The following is a 23762-nucleotide window of genomic DNA, read 5'->3' on the forward strand; positions in this document are numbered from 1 at the left end:
AGAGTTGAGAAATAATCATCAATTTCTCAAATATTTCTTTCTTCCCTTTTTTCCTTTGATTTTCCTTTTGGGACACCCATGATGGGTATGTTTGTGGACTCCATACTCTCACTCAAGTCCCTGAGACACTGCTTACTCTTTTTCTATACTTTTCTCTTTCCTTTCTTCTGACTGTCTGATTTTGTTTGCCTTGTCTTCTAGTTCACTGATTCTTTATTTTGCCTGATTAAATCTGTGGTTGTACAGTTGTAGTGTATTTTAATCTTTACTACTGTGCCTTTTGTACCCATAATTTCTTTTACATAACTTTTTATACTTTCAAATCTTCTTCATGCTCACACATTGTCTTCTTTTTTTTGAAATCGAAGAAAATGTTTTTACAAATCACAACATGAAATTGACATGACATCATATTAGAATTGAACAAGGATAAATAATACTGTTACGTTTCTCCTATCCTTTATGGGGAAAATATTACATTATTTTACTGAACTCTTACTCTTAGAGTTCTTACTGAACTTCCTGGACTGATTTCAGTAAAACCAATTATTTGTTTCAAAAACAGTAAATGACAATTAATATATACCTTTAAACTGTGCTTAGTTAGAAAGGCAAATATAAAATCTCTAATGATAACCACTGGCAAATTAGATTAATCTCTCTTTTAGCTATTACATCAATGCACATTTTTCACTGGCAAGGCAATTGCTTGCTGTGGGTGCCATGATTATCAAGTTTCTTCTTAAGTAACAGATTTTGATTGATCAAGATTGAAGTGAATTTTCTTTCCCACTTTTACTGTCTTTTGGAACTGAAGCAAATACCTTTGTCTTGTGAACACAGAGAGGCAAACATTGTGAAATACAGCTGTTGTGATCTTCTGACAACTAAACTAACAATGAAATGGGGCAATGAATTATTTTTAGGGATAATTCTTTGAATTTTTAAAATAGAAAGACTTCTGAACAACTTCTCAAAATTAGCTTTCCATTTTGTTACATGACTTGGTAAACTTGACATATTTAATTTGTATTTTAGCAAATTCTTCTTTCTCTCTACATTTTGCCCTTAATAAGGATTAGAGCTGTGATTTCAATTTCTCTCTATATTTTTAAAAAAGCTTCCATTTCACTGAATTGAGGTTTTTAAAAAATTTTTTTTCACTTATGTCCCTGTGGAAGATAATTTGAACATACATAATATGTGTGTATATATTTATTCTTTTTAACTTTCTTTTGACATTAGAATAAAACTAGACAATAGGGACAACTATGTGAGGAGCAGTGTAAACAGTGAGAAACTCTTCTCTAAGATGAGGAAGGCAGGTATAGTACATTGAAGAATGTGATAAGGCTGTAGTAAGTCTTTTCATCATCTATTACTCCTGCATTTCCAGGTCTCACCACTATAGCTACATGCATAACTGCTTCCTTAGCAGCACTGCTCTCTAGAGTAACATCTGTCTGAAGCAGGATATTCTTGGCTGAGCACCTATGCTGTTTGCAATCTTCAACTCTCACTCTCCACTTTTTGCTTAATCTTTGAATCAAAGTGGCTGTCAATAAGCTCAAGAATATCTCCCTCTGTAGAATGCCCAAATAATAGTTTCTGTGCCTTTATACTCCCTGAAGAATAGAAATACACCTCCATTGCAGCCTTTCTCCATGTCTTGACTGCTGGAACTATATCTTCAAAGAATTTTGCTTTCATGCTCCCAGGCCTTGCACAGATGGCCCTGCAGCTGCTTCAAAAACGTGGTCTTTCAGTCCAGAGATGTCTACCAGCGTGCACTATCTACCAGAGCTTGGATCATCTATGCCAGGTTATCCACCCCATTTCCAGAAACTGCAGGGATTGGAGCAGCCTCATCCAGGTGGAAATCCTCTTCAACCTATTTCCTCAAAAGACTGATGTCCAGCGGGCACACCTCTTCTTCCTACATATCTTGAACATTTTCTTTGATTTAAGGAAATAAAATGCCCTTCATGAAAGCAATCGGGGTTGGTACCTTCAAAATCTAACAGGGGCAGTGACTTCAATGGGCACTGAAGGCATGAACATTTCCTTTCCAGGTGCTACTATGGAATCAGCCTAGTGGAAAGGAAGGTGGAGCGTAGTGGTGACAGCTGTCCTCAGAACTGACTAGAGATTCCAACAGCCCAGCAAGAACCTCAGACTGGCAACTACCTGTGGAGAAGAGCTCATCTCCAGGCACCCTGAAGGAAGGAAAGAAGCTGCACAGAATCCCCAAACTCAGGGGCTGTTTAGGGCAGGAAGCCAAGACTACATGGGTAAGGACACATATTGTCTTCTTAATATTCTTTATCTTTTTATGCATATTTTCCTTCATCTCCTTGAATTGAGTTAGTAGATTTGTTTGAACTTCTTTGATTAGTTGTTCTAAATTCTGTGTCTCTTGCGAATTCATGATTTCTTCCCTTTTCTAAGCCATATCTTCCTATTTCTTAGTATGGCTTATAATTTTTTGCTGATACCTAGGCATCTCATTATCTTAATGAGTTAATTCTAATGGCCAGTTTCTTCCTTTTATCTAGGGTCTCTTTATTGGTTGGCTTTGTGTCAAGGTTCTTCTTTGATGCTTGGTCCAACTTATTCTGGACCTTCAGGATAACCTGAGTTTCACTGATCAGATTTTCTCAGTTCTTCTTCATCTGATTCTTTACCTGGATATGCAGTACAATTTTTTAGATTGTACATTTTGTGTATTTGTTTCAGTCCAGGAGAAAGTGTCTTTTCCTCTATTCCTTCTCTAGAAATTTTTATCTCTTCCATTGGTTTCTGTGCAGAACTTTCTCCCCAGGCCCTGTTATTTATTTAAATCCTTTTTCTTTCAGTGCCCCATTTTCCTTACACTTTTCATTGATGGGCCTCTCTAGTCTTACAGCATTTCTGTTACCTACCCCCCTTATTATTATTATTATTATTTGTAAGGCTTTTCTGACTCTGGTTTCTTCACCAGTAGGGTATCCTAGCCCAGGGGGCCAGATTAGTGAATCTAGTGGATAGTAACTGAATTCAGTGAATGCAGTGCTTAACTGCAGCAGTTCTGCCACAGTTTTTCTCTTTTTTTCCCCTCTTTTGTATGTATCACTACTCAGCACTTGTATTCTATCCTGAGTCTCTGTGTACTTCGGACTTGTGTTTGGATATGTATGTGGTTCTAACTCAGTGCTTTGACTTCATCTATAATCTGTGTCTCCAGGGGGAAGGACCTAAACTGCTGCCTCTAAGAACTCCCAAGCTGGCCAGGCAAGTATGGGGGAAGGAAGAGGATAAGCTGGTCAGGGCTGAAAGTTTCCTACCTGATATTCTTCTCTTTCTTCAATTCAGCATTTGTGGAGTCCTTTTCCAACCTCTACAATCCTCCAGAGTTTTAAGCAAGTGAAATTTTCCCTTTTAGTAACTAAATCTCTAGAGAATTTCTTTCAGGGGATATCTTATGTTACCACATTGATTATATCACCCATCTTTCTCATTCTCATAATCAATTTTTATGTCTTTTCCCCCATGTTTCCACAAAATAACATAAAGTTTTGCTAGTGACTGTTAAAAGTGCTCAGAGACCTCAAGTGAATATGTCAATTTTTGAATGATCAAAATTAACCCAGAAGCCTGGAAAAATAAACCTCAAAAGAAAAATTATTTTTCCTTTGGTCCTGTATGTGGCACATACCCCACTCCTTTTGACTACCCATCTCATTACTCAGAAAAATAACTGCCAAGCTGGTTCAGGGGTCAAACCTTCAAGGGGGTTAGTCAGTACTTTTTTTTATCACCCTGCTTCATAAGTCCCCATCAATCCCCAGTCTTGGGTGCTGGAAAGTTAAGAATTCTCTAGAATTGAATAATTTAGCTATTTCAAAGTAAAATTAACAGAACATTTCCTAAACAAGATTCAATAGTCCTTATCCCCACAAAATAGAAAGGCAAATGAATGTTCTGTGCAACAGCTAAGGTTCCTCAAACATTCTGCTAACTCACTCTTTAAGAAATCCAAGCTCTTTCATGTTCTCTTTATTAAATCAAGTAAGTTGAGGTGAACTTGGCCATGTTGATAGGTTCTTCCATTCTTGACTATTCTGCAGACATTTTAAAATCATACTGTAACTTCTCTGAAGTCTGCAGTAGTTTTAAGGTCCAGTGATGATTCTAGGACAACAGAAATTTTGATTTCACTCAGTTACAGAAGGGAGGAAACACCACCTAAATCATAAACATACAATTTATTTATCTCATCTCAGAGTACAAAACAAAGCAAATCAGCCTCATCTAGAAATAGCCCCCCTGTCTCCCAATAAGCCATTTCCAAATTAGTCTCCTCAGGTGCATCAGTCCTCTTCCCCCTTATTCCTCTACCTTGAGACCATGGTTATCTTTTAGAAATGCAGAGGATGTATGAGGATATTCAACATGGGGTTGAATGGATAGGACTTTGGCTCAAGTGAGACGACTGGAAGTTATCAGCAAATTGGTATAGGTTGAAGCATGGACATCCAATGATGCCGTCCTTGGAAAGTCTACCAAGTGAGTAGCGGAGAGAATATGGAGGATGATCAATTTTGAAGATTGTAAAGGAAATGAGGCATCTTAGATTCTAAAGCAAAACTAGACCAGAGGAAAGGATGATGTTGAGATTAGCATTGAAATAGGAAATAAGCAATGAATCAAGATTCTGGTTTAATGGAAGTGAAGGGGAAGGGAAAAAAGTGAAGTGAATTGCCTTGAAAAAGAGAAGAGTCATCTGTTTTGTCAACACTGTGAAGGAGGAGATATGAATTTCTAGTTTTAGGGGCAAAGAGTTCACTCTTGATGACCTAAATCTTCTTCATAAAGTAAGGACATAATTGTTTGCTGAAATGCAAAGAAAAAAAAAGATTGCTATGTGATCCCTGAGAATCCAGGCAAAATTATTGGTCATACAGTGACCATAATTTGATAAATGCACCTATGTTTGTGTTACGTTCTTTAGTAGTGCTGAGGATTTTTAGCATGAAAACAGAAAGGACAAATGGCTGAGTGGACCATCATAAAGGATTTTCAAGGGAGATTTATAGTCTGGGAAGAAGCAAGAACATATGAGCTTAAGCATTATATCTAGCGAATCAACTTGTTGTGTCACTATATTATCTTCTCTCATATTTAAAGGATCTCCAGGGTGATTAGCCAATGCTTTGTTTCAATGACTATATATTTATTAAAATTTTGAAATTAAAAAAAGTTAGTATAAGCAGTAATACTAATTAGTATAATAATTAATAATTAGTATAATATGTACAAAGATATTAAAGAAAGAAAACCTAAGCCTTTTACTTTGTCAAGTTGTTGGATTTTTATTTAGTTCAAAAGAACATTTTACACTGGTTCCTTTAGTTACATCATTGCATGCATTCAACTTTCTTCATTTAATTTCATGCTTGGGAGATAACTTCGTAGTTGTTTCTGTTATTTTACTGGTAGCATATTCCTCCTTTTCAATACCCCATTGGGAGATTCATGAAAGGGTAAAACCAACCTTGTGTATACATGTCATGATCAGTCATTTGGCTAATAATATCCTCAGTTCCTTATTTGGGTCAAACAGTGTGCCAGTTTGAATATGTAGTGGACCCCAGAAAAGCTATGTCCTTTAATCTCCATTCAGTTTTGCTGGGTGGTAGCATTTTCATCATTTCCATGGAGATGTGATCCACCAATTGTGGGTGGTAACTTTTGATTAGATGATTTCCATGGAGGTGTGTCTCTACCCATTGAAGGTGGAGTTGCTTACTAGAATCCTTTAAAAGAAGAAACATTTTTGAGGAAGTCCCTTTTGGTAGAGTCATGAAAAAAGCCAGCAGATGCTGCCATGTTCTCCATGTGCCCTTTCAGCTGAGAGAGAAACATTGAATGTCACTGGCCTTCTTGAACTAAGGTGTCTTTCTCTGGATGCCTTAGATTGGGCATTTCTATAGACTTGTTTTAATTGGGATATTTTCTCAGCCTTAGAATTGTAAACTAGCAGTTTATTAAATTCCCCTTTTTAAAAGCCATTCCATTTCTGTTATGTTGCATTCCGGCAGCTAGCAAACTAGAACAAACAGTGTCTCATTTAAATGACCTATAGGGGCCACCGTAATAAAAGCATTTTTAATTGATTTAATTTTATTTCAGAAGTTTTCCTTAAATTGTAAAAAAAAAAAAAAAAAGTTTCTAATAGCAGAATTCAGATTTTTCCAATCTGAAAAAATGTATCTGCAAGCCGGCCAGTTGTTATTGGCAGCCAGTTGTTATTGGATGAATGATGGTTTCTTGTCAGAAGCTATAGTTATCTAGGATTATATAATAAGGATCCTTTGTGAGGAAAGCTAGCGGAGGTAGAGAAAGAGAGAGAGAGAGAGAGCCCCTTATGTGTAAGGAAATCACATGGACTGAAAATCTCAGTCCTGCTTCAAAGTGGCAATGGAGTGCTTCCAAGTAGATATACCCTGATAGATTGTCAATATGCAAAGTTTTCTTCTTCAAGATTCCTGTATAATTATGACTCTGCCCCAAACATAAAGTTTTATGTTATAAACTGCGTACCAGGGAACCTTATTTTGTGTGAATATCAATAAAATTTACATGAGCACAGATATCTGCATGTCAATTAATTAAAATATGTATTGAAGCAATTCTAAAAAAAATGCACAGGAAATAAGTCATTTGTTTAATGCATACACAGGATGTCCTATGACACCAGAATATGGGTCAGACAGTTTACTAAAAAGGTATTCACCATCTGTCCTCAATTTATCTTACTGGTTTCATCCCCTGCCTATAATAAGCCAATCCTAAGTATAGGTCATGATGAATGATGTAACATGTAAAAATTTTACTGCAGCCACCATATTATGAATACTTTTATTTAACTCATTATTCTTCTTTGACAGGTGTTTTTTTTTACTTTTTCCTTTTCAAAGTCTTATTTATTCCTCCAGACACAGTTCAATTTCTTCTTCAGAGGCCATCTTCAAACCCTTTGTGCGTTTGTTGTTGACATTTTAAAATAGCACTCTGGACAAGCTTTTATTAAACAAATACCATATTATGTTTCAAACATTTGCATCTGACTAAAGTTTCTCTGAATCTGTGAAATACACACAGCAGGAAATATTTGATCTGTTTCACATAATCAACTCCACATTCAACTCAAGGCAGTAGTAATATGTTTGTGTGTGTGCTGTAGATTGATTAAATATTTATCATGTACTTAACATCATGTCTCCTTTCAGTCCAAATTTAGTTTATCATTATGTTGACTTTTACTGGCACTTAAGCATTATATGTAAGTAGTACGTAGCATATAGACTATGACTTACATAGTGCATTCTAATATCTCTGCATTCATATTCACCTGAAAAGGTAAGGCAATTTTTTCAAGCATATTCTTAATATAAATGTATTACAGACTCATTAGAAAAATCTTAGAAAATGTAGGAATATATATATATATATATATATATATATATATAAGTATAGCTATAGTCATGTCAAAGCAGTTTTGACCATCATTAAGCTGTGGTGTATTTTTAATTCAATTTTCCAATGAAAAGAAGTAAATTCTAATCATATATGAACATTTTATTTAATATTAAATTACAATAGCACTGTTCATATATGATGAGTAATTATACATAAAATGCTAACAGCATTTTAGTTATAATTATGTTTTTTCTTATAAAACAGAAGTTAAGCATTTGTATTCAGCATTTATCAGGATCAAATGCCAGGAAACATTTACTAGTTACCACTATCAATGACAAAGCCATGGGGAGGAGCCCATCTAATCGTAGCAGCAATGTTATATAGAGAAACGGGGTCACTTCCCTCACACTCTGATGTTCTCAACTAATGCTAACAAATGACTAGCAAATATAAGTAAATTTTAATAACTTCTCTGACCTACATTAATAAAAGTCATCACACACTAAAAAATAGAATGGATTAACAATGGATTTCAGTAGTGTATACATATGAAACTAAAAAATATATATATGTATATATACATATAATACATCTCGCGCAGTTGTAGAAAAAAAAGAGGCATCATAATTAGCCAAGAGAAAAATCACTTATGATGCATTTCTCATAAAATTCTTCACTGCTAACATTTGGGCATATATATTTCCCTATTTTCCCTAAAGCTATATGTTTGTAGAAAAATTAAACCACACACACTCCCACGTATTCTCTCACATACCTATATATACTAATAAATTTCACTTTTCACAAGCTTTATCATTTTATTATATGTGGCAGGTTTTATCAGTAATGAAAAATTATTAGAGACCAAAACCCAAAAATGGTCGAAAAGATATTTTTGGTTACCACGGAAAGAACAGTAAAAATGGGTGTATCTAACAATCTAACGGAAGGGTTAAAAAATTGTTGATATTTTCTGGATCTAAAAAAAAGCAAAAAAGGAGGCAAAAAGAAATAATCAGCTGAGTGAAATAGGAACCAAGGGTAATAGGTACTTATGAACTAAAATGTATGTATAATTATATAAAATAAGTGGATTAACTATTACAGTTTAAAGATCAAGATCATCATCAAACTAGATAAAAAGCAAGGAAACCAATGTGTGCTATAAGAAACACAGCTTAGTAAAATCTAATATTCCTTAACATATGATCAAGATAAAACTATTTTAATAATGTATAGACTAAATATCTTTTCATATTTTCAAAATATGTTTAAAATAGGGAAAACCAAAAATGGAAGGAGGTTTTTTCACTAGCGTAGTGGAAAAAAAGACCTCTTTTATTGGATGACAGAAAAAAAATTCAAGCTAATTAAAATGTAGTAAGGATATAGAAAATACGAGAAATATTTACCTAATTGAAACTTATACAGATATATTCACTATCAAAGCCAGAATTCACATTCTACTTAAGTACACAAGGTACACATTCGTAAAAAAATAGCCATATATTTTATAAAATATACTTCAACAAGTAATGAAAAACTGATATATCATGAGCATAATTTCTAATCAGAGCGAACTTATAAGGAAGGAATCACTAACAAAATTATTAATAGAAAAAAGTTAGGAAATTAGATAATACAGCTCAGAATAAATGGGGTTAAAGAAGAAATGTAAAAGGGAATTAAAAAGCGTTTCCAACTGAGTGAAAATGTCATATCAAAATTTGTGGATTGTAGTTAAAGCGATATTTTGAGAGAAATGTATATAATTATGAGCATATCTCAGAAAAAGAGAGAAACTAAAGTATCAATACCACAAGTACATATCACAAAAAAGCAAAAACTTGCAAATAAAACAGTAAGGGAGAAGAAATTAATGAAAGAGCCACAATTAATAAAATATTAAGCAAACTACAGAAAATCAATAAACCCTAGTTCCTAGAAAAATACTTTAAACCAATATTACTGCATCAACAAGATATCAATATGGAAAAAAGTAAATCTTAATCCCTATCACATTACACAGACAAAATTAGTTCCAGATGGATCATATACCTGCTGTAAAAACAGAACAATAAACATTTAAAAGAGTACAATATATTCTGAAACTTGACATTTTATAAATGACACAAAAAAAGCATAAAAATAAAATAAGATAGTCGCAACTCTAGTAAAACTGAAATTCTTCATCAGAATACCAGTAAGAGAGGTATAGATGGACCATAAACTGGGAGGAGATAGTGACAACATATATGATAGGCAAAGGACACTTACCTAGAATATAAAAAGAAGTCATCATTAAGAAAAAGCTACTGAAAATAAAAATGTGATTATCTAATATATAGATAAAGATATCTCAATTTGAAAAATAATAACTGATAGGTTTTCCAGTATTAAAAAGACAAAAGCATGGCTCATATCAGGCTTCTGGCTAACAAAGATGGTGCACAAGCTGTTCCAGGGTGAAATTTCTCCCATAAAACCTGAACAACTAGCAACAACCACCAAAGCCATCTTCCTCCGAGCTTCAGAAAATGAAGGGTAGTATTAACCGGGAAAGTGTCAAATCAAGAAAACACAGCCTTAAAAATTTGTATGAGAAGCTGGTAGCACTTTTGCTGGTTTTTCCCCCAACTCTTACCCAGTTGGTGAGAAGGCAGCTTGTGTGCCCATTATGGACCTCTTGTTCTATTCCAGAGGGAAGCATCTGTGCAGCTTTGCACTGGGGTGCCTGTGTGTAGTATCAGATGGCAGTCTGAAAAACTGTACCAGGAAATTCCTCTCTGACTGTCCCTCCCAGAACTTGTCCTACAGCACAAAATATGAGGCAAATACACATAGATATGAAGGGAGAAATAGAAGCTTCTGCATTAATATTAAAAGACTTCAATGCAGTATTTTCAATAATGTATAGAACATCTAGAAAGAAGATCAATAATGAAATAAAAGATTGAAAAATATTGTAAAGCAACTTGACCTAACAGACATTTATATGGAACAGTTCTCCCCAAAGAGCAGAATACATATACTTCTCCAGTGCATCTGGGTCATTCTCCAGGATAAGCTGTATATAGGTCACAAAACTAGTCTCAATTAGTTTAAAATATTGAAATCACACAATGTATATTCTGTGACCATAATGGAATGAAGCTAGAAATAAAAAACAGTGAGGTAACTAGAACATTTCAAAAAAGTGGAAATTAAGCAGCATATTCTTAACCAATGGGTCAAAGAAGCAATCACAAGGGGAATTAGGAAATATTGAGAGGTGAATGAAACCAAAAACACAGCATATCAAAACTTATGAGATGCAGCAAAGGTAGGGCTCAGCGGGAACTTTATAACTCTGAACACAGATTAAAAAAGAAGAAAGATCTCAAATCGAAAAGTTTACCTCATAACTGCAGGATCTAGAAAAAGAAGAGAAAACTAAGTCCAAAACCAGCAGAAGAAAGGAAATAAAGTATACAGTAAGGATAAATGAAATAGAGTACACAAAAATCAATAGAGAAAATCAACAAAACCTAAAGTCAATTATTTGAAAAGATCAAGAAAATCAACAAACCTTCTGATCCCTCTAAGGATAGGCAGAAGACAAGGATTACTAATGCCCCAACTAATATTTAAGTTTATACTGAAAGTTCTGGCCAGAGCAATTTGCAAGAAAAATAAATAAAAGTGATTTAAATCAGAAAAGAAGAAGAAAAGCAACTTATTTTCAAATAACATGACCAAATATAAGAATATCCTGAAAAGGGTGCTCTGTTGTATTTCTTAAAGCAGGTAATTCTTTGCCCAAAGCTGCTTTGACTTAAGTGCTTCTTATAATGCTTTAGCTGTAGGCAAATTGCTTCTGCCTGCAGGATAATGCTGATAAGGCAAGTAGTTTTTTGTTTCTGTCTTTATGGCTGATGCCTGATAGATTGGCACCTACCTATAAGACTCCCCAATGTGTCCACAGGGCTTCTCTGCTCCCTCTGGAACAGGGCCAAGGATCCACAATAGGCTGGCTTCACATCGTGCTAGGGAGGAGTTGGTGGCTCTGCCAGCAAGTGTGTCATGAGCTTTTCCTACTCTTTTTAAAGCTACACTTTTTTGTTTCGGAACTCACCCAGGTACTGTAATTCTCATCAGTTTCTTTTGGTCCTTCTTCTTTCTTTGGAGTTTTGAAGAAGATGTCTCTGTTATGTTTTGTTAGTTGTTCAAAGTATATGTGGGGGAGGGGGCACGGGGATAGTTCAGTGGTAGAACTCTCACCTACCATGCGGGAGACCTGGGTTTTCCAGCACATGCACTTTCCAAAAAACAAACAAACCAACAAAAACAAACAAAAATTCAACAAGTGGTGCTGCAATAACAGGATACTCACATGGAAAAAGAAATGAAAAGTAACCCCCGCCATACAACATACAAAACAAAAAAGTGTATGTGGGGGAATGGCACTCTGAAGCATCATACACTACCATTTTAGTTGACTAGAAGTAACCGATTATTTTTGACAAGGATGCCAACTCCATTTCCTAGGGCAAATAACAGTCTCTTCAACAAAAGTTATTGGGAATTCTGGATATCCATATGAAAAATAATGAAGGTACATCTCACACCCTATATAAAAATTAGCTCAAAATGGATCAAAGACCTAAAAGGAAGAACCCAAACTACACAGGAAAACATAGGGAAGCATCTTCAGGACATTATGTTAGGCAATAGTTTCTTAGACTTTATACCAAAAGCATAAGTGATATGAAAAAAATAGATAAATGGCGCTTCGTCAAAATTAAACACTATTGTGCATCAAAGGACTTCATCATGAAAGTAAAAAGACAACCTATGTAATGGGAGAAAATAGTTGCAAACCACATATCTGATGTGGGTTTAATATCCAGAATATATAAAGAAATCCTAAAATTCAACAACAAAAACTCAAAAACCCAATTAAAAAATGGGCAAAAGACTTGAATAGATATATTCAAAGTATATTGTATATCTCCAAAGAAGATATACAAATGGGTATAAATAAGTACATAAAAAGATGTACAATATTCTATCCATTAGGGAAATGCAATGAGCTAGAATTTCATGCCCACTAGAAGGGCTAGTAATAAATAAATAAATAATTTGCACTAGAGAAAATGTGAAGAAATAGGAACACTTGTTTATTGTTTTTGGGAATGTAAAACAGTGCTGTTCCCATGGTAAACATTTTGTCAGTTCCTCAGAAAATTACGTACAGACCTACCATATGACCCAGCAATCCCATTTCTAGGTATATGTCTCAGAGAACTGAAAGCAGGGACTCGAATAGATATTTGTGCTAATGTTCACAACAATTTTATTCACAATTGCCAAAAGATGCAATCAACTCAAGTGTCCATCATTAGATGAATGGATTAACAAGTTGTAGTATATGCATACAATGAGATATTATTCAGCCATAAAAAGAATGAAGTTCTGATACATGTGACACATGGATGTACCATAAAGACATCATTTAGAGTGAATTAAACAAGGAACAAAAGGACAAATATTGTACGATTTTTAATTATAAATGAAATAATTAGAATACACAAATTCATAGAGTTAGAAACTAGGATAGAGGATACTAGGGGCTGGAGTGCTGGGGAAGCCATGAAACATGCTCAGCAGCCATCTCATAACCCCCACCTGCCCCCCTCCTTTTATCCTTCTGCTTGATTGTGTACAGATGTTTCAATATGATTCCATTCTGCAGCCCAGAGGAAATGTTATATCTAATAGAAATCTCTGGTGGCACCTTAAACCTAAAACAGGGAATAACCAAACCCATCTGCTTATCACAGTAGGAACTATTCAAAGTTTGTGTGATACATGTTTGTTTTTTTTTTTTTATTTAGTGTCAGGGCACCCTTCTTACTACCCAGAGTGTACAAATACCCAACCCTGGAGCAGCACAGATTGTATCTTGTCTCAAATGTGAAGCAGGGCTGGGAGCACTGCCAGCCCCCGACCCTGAAACAAACAGTTGTCTTCCCCAGCAGACCAGCCTTAATGGGACTTCCTCCCCTGCTCTTTTGGACCCTTTGTGTTGTGTGAGTATTAAAGCGGCCCTTTGCTGAGAATCTCTGTTGTGTCTGAGTCTGTGTTCCCAGGACACACTGGACAACCACTTGTTTCACATGGGGTGAATGTAGGGAATGGGGAGTTAATGCTTTAACTGGTACAGTGTTTCCTTGGGTGATGGAAAAGTTTTGGTAATGGATGTTTGGAAAGATAGCACTACATTATGAATGTAAATAACGCAACTGAACTATATATATTTCAATGTAGTTTAAAGTGAAGCTTTAGGTTGTATATCTGTTCTTAGAAAAAAAAAGTAAGACTATAAAATACAGTGAACCCTAATATAGACTATGAACTATTGTTGATAGCATAATTATAATAATATTGTTTCATTGACGTTAAATAATAGGGAAAACTGTGGGTGGGTGGATGAGAGAGATATGGAGCCCTTTATTTTCTGCGTGATTTTTTTTTGGTAAGCTTACAAATTTTCTAAGAAAGCAAAAGATAAAGATACTATGCTTTACATTTTGGGAGAAACTATGAGGAAAAGAACTTTTTGATTCCTGTGTCTATGTTCATGCATCTCAGCATTCAAAGAAGATAACTAGTTGGTAACTGTTCTAGTTTGCTAGCCGCTGGAATGCAATATACTGGAAACAGAATGGCTTCTAAAAAGGGGAATTTAATAAGTTGCTAGCTTACAGTTCTAGGACTGAGAAAATGTCCAATTAAAACAAGTCTATAGAAATGTCCAATCAAAGGCATCCAGGGAAAGATACCTTGGTTCAAGAAGACCGATGGAGTTCAGGGTTTCTGTCTCATCTGAGAAGGCATGTGGTGAACAGTCGCAGTTTCTCTCCCAGCTGGAAGGGCACATAGTGAGCAAGGCATCATCTGCTACTTTCTCTCCTGGTTTCCTGTTTCATGAAGCTCCCTGGGAGGAGTTTTCCTTCTTCATCTCCAAAGGTCACTGGCTTGTGGGCTCTCTGCTCTCGTGGTTATGACGTTCTTCTTGCTCTCTCTGAATCTCTCATTCTCCAAAATGTTTCCTCTTTTATAGGACTCCAGTAAACCAATCAGGACTCCCCAAATGGGTGGAGACATGCCATCACCTAATCCAGTTTAACAACCACTCTTGACTAAATCACATCATCCAGGGAGATGATCTGATTACAGTTTCAAACATACAGTATTGAATAGAGATTATTCTACCTTTATGAAATGACATTCTGATTAAAACATGGCTTTTCTAGGGAGCATACTTTCTTTCAATCCAGCACAGTAGCTATTTAAGATATGCTAAATCTTGGAAAGGGCAGTAATGATGGAAATATAACTATACTATTTTCCTAAGATAAATTTACAGGCAAAGTAGATTTATTTTCCATTCACAGCTGGTAGAACATATATTGTTAAATTTATTCACTGTTGTTAGCTATTTTAGAGAAAAATTGCCCTATTTTAGTGTTCAATAGTCTGTAAAACTTTCAAGGTTGAGGAATAATAATTTTCTCAACCAAATTTTGTTTCTTAATGTAATTTGGTCATATGTTAACATTATACCATTTAGGTTCATCTTACTGGCAAATTGTTTTGATATATCTTTGCAATCCATTAGAAGAAAATTCAATTTTGCTCATGAACAGAGGTTGAAAAGTTTAGCACAGTTTACTGTTTGTGTAGGATTCCCCCTGCCTGCTTAATTCACCATAGGACTTTATCAGCTGACAAATATTTTGAACTTTACCCAGCATATGACAGTTTGATGTAAATAAAAAAGTCATACAACTAACAGACTTTTGAGGAAGATTTTAAAATTAAAATCTAGTAAATCTAGATGAATTAACGGTTTCCACAAGAGAAGTTACAATTTGAGCATTTATTAAAGTCTCTGAAAATTATGAAATACCATCAAGCTTGAGCCATTAAATAAATTCTAAGTGTTGACACTTTTGATATCAAAAGACTTTATTTTCCTTAGCTAATCAATATTAACTCTTGCTGCATTTTCTAATAACCGGGGAGTTTTTGAAATATATGGATAATGGGTCTCACCTCAAATAATAGTATCCAGGAGTGGCACCAGTCATATATAAATTTAAAGTTCCCTGGAGATTCTAATATGCAACTTCTAATAATATGCAACTTCTAATTCTATTATATTTGGAAGCTCTGGTAGTTCTGAAGGCCTTTGAAGTATCAATTCTAATTCCCAAGCTATGATAAATGAGCTAGGATAAAGTACAAGAGCTGCCAAAGGTAAGTCTAAAATTGTTAATTTTGATTTAACATTCCAGGGTCTTGTTTACCTCATATGCAAAAGAAAGTCATTGGATCTATGATCATGGGGTTCCTATCCAGCTCTAAAATTCTTTCATCAGATATTCTTTCTGCATGATCCCTCACCAAGAGGTGAAAAAGTATAGCTTCTTTTCAGTTTTCCTATCATTTTGGCACTGACTTAGCTTACTTTCTTTCTAGAAATGTCACATATTCTTCTGGAATTTACTTTTATGTTTCTTTCTGTTCACACTGTTGATGGTGAACAGGGGTCTTCAAAGGCAGGGAACAAGCAGCCAGCGGTCTGACTTTGTGTTTGAGGGGAAGTTCTCCTAGTTGTCCTGTTGGAAAATTAGCACTTTTATAAGTTACAAATATAGTCCCTCTATTGGCATAGACACTTTCCTGAGAAGTGATATATATGTATATATATATATCTACTACTCAAGCTTTTGCTACCAGTGTGAGAAGCAGAGTCTAAAGAACGGAACAGGAAAGTGAAAGAATAATCTTGCAACAAGGATGGTCAGCATCGGCAGTGATATGGATGGCCAGAATGGGGGAACTATTTGCCTGAGAGCTAACGCTAGAAGCAGACACAGATCAAGGAAGTCCATGCATAACTGAGCATTTTATAAAACGTGATATAAGGGGAACAGCAATCCACGAAGATTTGGAGAAAAGCAGCAATGCATTAAGAGAAATAAATGTGACCAGATGTTTAGAAAAACAAAATCAAAAACTCCAGAAAACTACAGAAGAAGAGTAAAGGTTTGAAAAACAAATGAAACACTGATTTAGCCATTCCTAGCTGTAGAATATTCAGTTTGACAATATCGCCTATAATATTCTCAAAGAAATATCTTAATTATTTTAAAACTCAATTCCAATGTTGTAATGCCATACGAATTACTTTACATTTGGATGCCTTCCTTTGAATGACCATGATTCACAACCAATGAAACAAATAATAGATAAAATAGAAAGTTCTTGGGGAAAGTGCTATGGATATCAACATAAACAGACAAAGAAAAGGTCAAATTAACCTAATTTTAAGGTGATGTCTTGAGCAAAAAAATGTATTGATTTACACAGGAAGTTAAGCATCGTGTTTTATTTTTGTTCTACTGTGTTTGCTCTATTTTCTTCTATTTATTCTTGCTTATTCACTGCCTTCTCACCATTGTTTTAGGCTTTGAATATACAAGGAGATTTATCAGGTTTCTGACTAGTCTTCCCAAGAGCCTCAAAGATCAGGGATTTACTCTCACTTTTATGCCTGTCTTCCCTAGTGAAAAACCTGGAGGCTTTACTAGTTGATTTGCTCCACAAGATAACCTGTACATATGCGAAAGGATACAGGAGAAAAAAAACTCCTTCATTAACTCTTAGGTTCACTAAGTATCACAAACATCAAATTCAAGAAAATATTGCACACAATGGAAAGCAGATAGAATTTTATCAATAGCAACAAAAAAATTGTAGTCTTTACAGGTAGCCGTAATATTGTCAATTACAATTAAAATCTTCACATTTGATTCATGTTAGAAAAATGTTTAAAAAATCATTATTCATCTGCATTATTAAAAAAAGCTCCAATTTTTACCTTAATTCTCATACACCCAAAAGTTTTTCCTTTGGAGCTTGAAATTTATCTCTTTCATATGCAACATGAAACTGATAAGAAAAAGCCCGTCAAACTACCATTTATTTACTCTAATTTTGAATATTTTGCAAGCATTTCTTTTGTTTCAGGAAAATCTTGAATTGGAAGTAACTGTAGAGTCATTCCTGTAAAACTCTTCCAGATTGAAGCCAGTATTATCAAAAAAGCCAAAATGATCAAATTTGCTGCTGTCTAAATATTTTCATAAACTACCATGCCTCACAGCCTGTGCATGCATATACTCAAGAATTTTAACAATTGTATCCATGAAAAATTTCAGATTCTGTTTTAAAAAACTAAGCACAATTATTTCCAAGGTATAAAATACCATATAATGTTGCAATAAAGGAAACATCAGTTTCTTGTTTAAAAATTTGAAAACATCAGAATTTTTGACACCATAACTAGAGCACTTTCCACCAAGATGAAAACTAATTTTTCATATCTAAATTTTTTGATGGTAGAACCTATTTAGAATTCAAAACATCTCCATCTAAAGATGCTTTCTTTCTCTTCCTTCCTTCCATGCTTCCATCCCTCTTTCCTTCTTTTCTTTTTGCCTAAGAATCCAAGCTATTTTATAGCTAGCCAAAGCTATAAGCCCAGATCCTGTTAAATATTGTTTTAAAAGTTTGTTTGACATTTAATTCTGAGACTAAATGGCTACTTTCATCAATTCTTCTTTTGACTATTGAAAGGAAATTTCTCATCAAATTCAGTGTTTGTTAAAAATATCTCTTAAAGATATCCAATTTACTATATTTAACAATTTTTACACAATAAGCAAACATTGTTCTGTGAAGGAAAATTGCAATCTCTAGTCATCATAAAATTTGCAACATATTTTCTGGTTCATTTTTTTCTTTATTGGCATGGTAGCAGCTTCTGCGTTTACCTAATTCTGCATCAGAAATATGCCCTTGCTTTAAAAGTAAACTATTAAACATTCTTGTTTTCTAAAAATGATTGTTGTAATTACAATACTGATAAATATTTCAATGTAATTACAAGTTGTAATTTATACAGGCACCATTGTAATTTCAGTTGTCTGCATAAAATATACAAATCAACACAGCACCATATATTACATCAGAGTGTGCAAAACAATTACTCAAACTGAAATAATCCATTGATACCAACTACATAGGGATGAATTTTTGTGTAGTTCTAGAAAAAAATGCACAAAATATGCAGTTGCTATAACAGCACTTTAAATGATGCAATGTTTCAAGTGAAATAGTCTCAGAATACAATAAAATTGTATTCAATGAAATTTTTATATTGCTTCAGCTTCTTAATTTTAATTTGAAATAATAATAAAATTAAAAATTCATTTCCCTAGCTGCACTAACCAAGGATTCAGTGGCTTTGGTTAGCTAATGGCTTTTATGTTGGACTGCACAGGTCCAACAAAAAAGCCAATATTTGCAATATTAAAGCAAAATATTGACCAGTGGTTGCCAGCATTATTCTTAAGTAAGATTATTCTTGGGAAACTTAGCATAAGCAGCTTAAATTGAACTTTTTAAAAGTTTCTTTCTGGTGAGTAATTGAATCCTGTCTTTTCTTGTCTCAGGCATCCTGAGAATGTGACACATGTACAGTAATTCATATTTCACAAGCTAAATGACAGTGCAGGAGTAGTTTCACATAATAGAGGAGATGAAAATTATATTGGACTCAGAAGCAACTCAAAATTAGTAATAGGGATCACACATTCAGTAATCTAAATAATGTATATTCTCTTTGAATTTGCTAAAAGATCTGAAATTCCTTTCATAGCAATATCTCTCACTCCACCTCTAGCCACCTAACAGTTCATTTTGGCTGGTAGATCCTCCTGGCTCTAATTCATTTCCACACCAATACAGGCCTGACTCCATCTTCATGCAGCTGCACTTGAGGATCTAGTAAGAGAAGAGGCAAAAGGAAAACACATTAGGGTGTTTCTAAACTTTCTGCCTCCTGCTCTGAGTTTGACTCACTAAATTTCAGGGGCTGAGAGCGCAGGCTGACCAAAATGGCTTTATGAATGCTTCTGAGTAAATCTCCAAAAGCATAGCTGTCTCTTCCTTGTGATAATGAATAGCATAAAATAGTGAGATGACCACGTAAGGGTAAATACAAATCTAAAAAGTAAAAAAAAGTAAATTTTAAATGTCCCTCGTGCCAAAAGAGAAAAATAACTCATCTCTTTCTTTACATAAAGATTCCTTTACATAGTGAATCTTTTCTCTGTCTCTTTGAGGTGTATGTGCATCTTTTAAAAGGCTAGATAAACCTCTAGCTAGTTTTACATCCCAAGAATGTATTTCTTGCGGACCCTGGGTCCTTAAAATATGAACACCAAAGAGGTCCGCATACTTTTCCCTTTGTCTGTGGGAGTTTAGCCTCAGCACCTGGTTCCAAGTTGTGACTTCCTATTTATGACAAAGATACAAGGAACTTTATTTTTCTTTCGAAAAGGACAATTAACACACATGTAATAGATTATACCTACCTGACTATATAAAAGGACAAGATTCCTTTCTGTCCTTGCAATCTCATTAACAGATTGCTGGTGGTGCACATCACAGTCTGGTCTAATGCCTATTCTATAATAAAACTGTTTTGTTCTTTTCTACATTTTGTGGTGAGGTTTTATTGGGTTGGCAAGAGATTTTTTTAATTGTTTTTCCAACAACTGCTATCCTCAAATCTGCATAGTGGCTTTAAAGGAAAGCAGGGCCAGGAGCTTACAGAAGAAATTATAGGATGGAATGTGTAACAACATTTAATATGCTTACTTTTAGCAGTGTGACGTCTTTGGTGACTTTCCCAAATAAAAAGGAACCATTTGTGTTGGGCTAGTTCCTGATTAAAAAGTAATGGGAGGATTTAAAATCATTATAATTTGGCAAACATGTGAATATGCTTTAGTGTATAATAAAGGCAACCACAGCTGATATGTATTGATTGAAATTGCAGCAATCGTTTTCTGAATCAAAAGAAGTTGGGTAGATCTCTTACATGGTTCTTTAAAATTTCAGAAATCAAATCCATTTCATGCAGTTTATAACTTATTACCAGAGAGTACGATAAATACTTTGAAGACATGCCTTAAATCTTTCAAACCACCTGGGTTAAATGGTAGCCTAGCAATCAGGATAATTTATTATCGAAGTAATTTATTTTGCCAGATTTTCATTGTTAGTATCTATTTCCTAATTCAATAATATGCACCATTAAAATGACATTTATTTTCTACAACTTGATAATTAATATCTCAAAACACTCACTAGATAAGGACTATGTCCCTTCTCTTATTCATTTAATTTTATGAAATAAACATACTATCTGTGAAGGCTCAAGAAGAAGGCATTGGTAAAAAAGATTAATGGGGGGGGGCAGTGCGACCGTGGCTCGGTGGCAGAATTCTCACCTGCCATGCAGGAGACCAGGGTTCAAATTCCGGTGCCTACCTAAGCAAAAAAAAAAGAGAGATTACTGGGTTATTTGTATCAATTATAGAATATGCTAGTATATTCAGATATTAATTTCTGGCCCAGAGGGATAAGAGTTAAGTAACCATGAATTGAGAATGGAAAGCACATGCAAACATAATCTGCTGTCAATTTTAAGGTAGGAATAAATGCAGACTAGGCATGGATATCAAAGGAGATGAATATATATATATTTTTTTATTCTTGATGTGTTTACTGCTTATTGTATGTAAATCTGTGAAACTTTATCTCTCTCTCTTTACCTCCAGATAGATGATAGATGGATAGATGGACAGATGGGTGGATGGGTGGATGGATGTATAGATAGATAGATAGATAGATAGATAGATAGATAGATAGATAGATAGATAGATAGATAGATAGATAGATGATAGATAGATAGATAGATAGATAGATAGATAGATAGATAGATAGATGATAGATAGATAGATAGATAGATAGATAGATAGACTACAGCCATACACCATCATGACATAATCCTGTTATCTGAAGATGCTCAAATACAGAGGGGTACCAGGTTTCCTGCAGTCTAGCAATTCAAGCACACACTGAAAATAATTATTGGCATATTCATGCAGCACTCGGTCACACTGAAAATTTGTGGTTTGCAGATTGTTTTATCCTAGTGTAATTCTACATGAAAGTGAAGTAAAACAGTCTGAATTACAATATTGAAGAAATTATGTGTATTAAATGATTTTCTATGTGGTTTATAATGTGTAATATAGTTCCAGATAAAGGGAAGGAAACAAGAGACCTTAAGTCAGATCAATTCAAGTTACTGGGAAATGTGAAATTACCTGTGAAAATGTAAACATGATTTCTCGTAAAAACACGTTTTTTTCCCTGACCAGCATTGACTGTGATTCTGGAGTGGAACACCTTTTTTTGATAAAGAGTTGCAGTTGCTATGTTATATATTTTACTTATAACTGAGGCATTCAGCATTCTGAAAAATATTAGACAAAAGATTATGGGAAGATTGTGCTTTGGTCTGCTTTTCACAAAGATAATTTGACATCATTAACAAATGCTGCCTGGCTATTTTATATATACATGGAAACAACAAATAAGAATGTCCTCTTTGTTTTCAAATCAGAATCAAACATACTATCGTTTGCACATTTATGTAAACTGCCAATTTGAAAGAAAATGTGCATCTACAAAGTATTGATCATAGGAGGATTTTCATCCAAGTTCATGTCATTTAACTCACAGAAGATATATGGAGGCATTTTCTTTATTTCCCAGTGTTCCAAGATACCACTGTAGGTTTGATCAAAATGCACAAACATTTTGAAATTAAAACCCAATGATCACTTTACCTTAAGCGAGTCCTTTAAAATTGCATTCTAATCCTCCAGATTAGAATAATGAATTTATTTATCCTAATGTACAAAGAATATTTTGAGAGGGAGTGCAATATTCATACAATTCCCAATCGAATAACTTAGTGACTTAAGAATATCCAACTCATAAAATTTTAATGAATCAATTTTAGGAAAGTTATTATCTTCTGTGACTTATATAAATGCTTTTACCACTAGCCTATTTTGTTAACTATTGTTATTAAAATTTCTCATCCTCTTGCCTAATTTTCAGTGTGTCACCTGATACAATAAAGACAATTAATGAGAAACCATTTTTCCTCCTTCATCTCCTCATTTATTTTTTTTCCACTTCTTATTCCCACTACTAGCCAGGGAGAAAAAAACCTTCCCCTTTTAATGACTACTGCTAGCCCAATTTTACCTGTGAAGTATCTTAGAGTTTCACTCCTAAATCAGCGTAGTTAGTGATTATAGGAGCTGAATATCAAAAAAAGAGATGACTCTATTGGCAGATATAATACTGTGGAAGGGAAGCTGGTTTGAAGGACCAGATCAGATCTCGTGATTTAGGTTACACTACAATGTGGGTAGATGTCTATTTCTGGAAATCAAGGACCAGGCACTGATTTAGAGTCTACAGCCTACTGCTGAGTTTATTGATTTGTATTCAATCTTTCAAACACCATGTCCTTTAACTGAAAGAAAACAGGATTAAGTAATTCAAAAGTTTATTTTGCATACGAGGAAATTTAGATTAGACAGGTAAATGAACCACCCATGGAAACACACGTAATTAGTGGGTAAGTCAGACCTACATATCTAACACCTTGACTTCCATACAGTGTTACTTTTCACTAAACCACACCATATGTTAAAAGCAATCTAACACACGTGATAGGCAGAATTTCTAAAGTGGCCCTTCAATGACATCACGCCCACACCCGAATCTGCAGGACCCAAATATAATGATTTATCACTCCCATGATTATGCCATTTTATAGCATAGCTGGCTTTAAAATAGGGCAGTTTTCTTACAAGCAAGCCAGATGAAATCCTATGAGCCCTTAAAAGCAGAGAGTTTTTGTTCTAGTTTGCTAGCTGCCGGAATGCAACACACCAGAGATGGATTGGCTTTTAATAAAAGGGGATTTATTTTGTTGGTTCTTCAGAGGAAAGGCTACTAACTTTCCACTGAGGTTCTTTCTTCTGTGGAAGGCACAGGATGGTCTCTGCTGGTCTTCTCTCCAGGCCCCTGGGTTCCAACAACTTTCCCCGGGGTGACTTCTTTCTGCATCTCCAAAGGCCTGGGCTGAGCTGCTAGTGCTGAGATGAGGAATGCTGAGCTGCTAGCTGTGCTACATTGCGTTCTCTCATTTAGGCACCAAAGTCAAACGTCACTCATTGCAGCAGACACGCCTCCTAGCTGACTGCAGATGTAATTGGCAACAGATGAGGTTCACGTACCATTGGCTT

The 23762-nt window shown here is 34.7% G+C and overlaps 1 pseudogene; it reads right to left on the bottom strand.

Moving 5' to 3' along the window:
* Positions 1 to 1307: 1307 nt before the first annotated feature.
* On the bottom strand, positions 1308 to 2061 carry LOC143665321 (enolase-phosphatase E1 pseudogene; annotated as a pseudogene).
* Between the last annotated feature and the right edge of the window lie 21701 nt (positions 2062 to 23762).

The sequence above is a fragment of the Tamandua tetradactyla genome, chromosome 21 (assembly GCF_023851605.1).
Source record: "Tamandua tetradactyla isolate mTamTet1 chromosome 21, mTamTet1.pri, whole genome shotgun sequence".
Lineage (NCBI taxonomy): Eukaryota > Metazoa > Chordata > Mammalia > Pilosa > Myrmecophagidae > Tamandua > Tamandua tetradactyla.